At 40.1% G+C, this 1,702-nt stretch overlaps 1 pseudogene; it reads left to right on the top strand.

Moving 5' to 3' along the window:
• The first annotated feature begins 527 nt into the window (after positions 1-527).
• LOC101577366 lies at positions 528-986 on the top strand (annotated as a pseudogene).
• Positions 987-1,702: the final 716 nt, after the last annotated feature.

Raw genomic sequence — 1,702 nt, 5'->3', positions numbered from 1 at the left:
CTGCGCCTGGGCTGGGACTGGTCCCGCTGGCGCAGGGTAGCAGGAAGCCCCATTTGATTAACTTTAACTTTGATGTTTCCATGTTGAATTTTTCTCCTTTTGGTTTAGATAACCTACTTGTCATGGAAAGCAGAGTATTTGAAGTCACCTTCTATGACTGTACTGAGACCTGTGTTTGACTTTTGTCTATTAGAGTCAGTGTTATGAAATTGCATGTGTTGAAGTTTATTTCAAAAATATTTATAACTGCTGTATCTTCTTGGTATATTGTCCCCTTACCAGTATGTAGTGGCCTTCTTTGTCTTTTTTGCATATTTTGACTTGATGTCTATGTTAGACATGAACAAAGCTATTTATTCTTGCTCTCAGAAAATAAATACTGTATCAGAAACAAAAAATGCCCTCGAAGTTCTTATCAATAGGCAAGACATGACTGAGGAAAGAATCTGTGGGCCTGAATCTATTTTATTCAAAACTTCCTAAAAACTCCTTTTGGCTCTGCCCTTTGTGGTGGAACTGCTGCCAAGATGCAGATTTTTGTGAAAACCCTTACAGGGAAGACCATCATGCTTGAAGTTGAACCCTTGGACACTGTAGAAAATGTAAAGGCCAAGATCCAAAATAAGGAAGGAATTCCTCCTGATCAGCACAGGCTGATCCTTGCTGGTAAGCAACTGGAAGATGGACGTACTTTGTCTGATGACAACATTCAGAAGGAGCCTACCCTTCATCCTGTGCTGAGACTCCATGATGGTGCTAAGAAAAAGAAGTCTTACACCACTCCCAAGAGGAAGAAGGCTAAGTTGGTTGGCCTAAAATACTATCAGGTGGATGAAAATGGCAACATTAGACATCTTCGATGAGAGTGCCCTTCAGATGAGTGTGGGGCTAGAGTTGTATGGCCAGACACTTCGACAGACATTATTGTGGCAAGTGTTGTCTGACTTACTGCTTCAACAAACCAGAAGACAAGTAATTATGAGTTAATAAAAGCCTTCAGCTAAAAAAAAAAAGAAACTTCCCAAACAGAGAGACAGACACACACACAGACAGAGAATACCAGAAAGAGAGAAAGGAATAAAATAATTATTTAAAGTAGTGATTATGAATTTTCTAAAATTCATAGTAGACACTAAACTATCAATCCAGGCATATCAGAGAAATCCAAGCTGATATATACCAAAACAGCTACATTTAGACATACTATGTTCAAGCTGCAGAAAATCAAAGAAATTGGGACAAAAACTGGCCAATAAGAAAAGATATTCAATGTAGTAAGTTATTAAGTAAATGCAGATAAAAACTATAAGACACACTATGTCATATCCACCAGGATGGCTAGGACCAATAAGACAAACACAGGTCTGAGGAGAATATTGAGAAATTAGAGACATCATATGTTCCAGCTGGGACGTAAAATGGAGTAGTCACTTGGGATATTTGTTGCTCAGTCCTGTCATGTTGCTCAGGCTGGGCTCAAGTGACGGCTCTTCCTCAGCTTTCTGAATGGTGAGACAAGTGTGTGGCATCATACCAGACATAGCGTTCACTTTGGAAGACAGTTTGTTAGTAACTCAAGACATTGGAACTATTATAAGACCTTGAAGGGGCTGGAGAGATGGCTCAGTGGTCTAAAGCACCTACTTGAAACAAGCTTGGCAAAGCACAGGGACCGCGGTTCAATCCTCCAGCACCACATGCC

Source organism: Octodon degus, unplaced genomic scaffold (assembly GCF_000260255.1).
Source record: "Octodon degus isolate 3935 unplaced genomic scaffold, OctDeg1.0 scaffold00010, whole genome shotgun sequence".
Classification (NCBI taxonomy): Eukaryota; Metazoa; Chordata; class Mammalia; order Rodentia; family Octodontidae; genus Octodon; species Octodon degus.
Note: the sequence above shows the minus strand (reverse complement) of the source record. Positions and strands in the feature narration are given on the sequence as shown.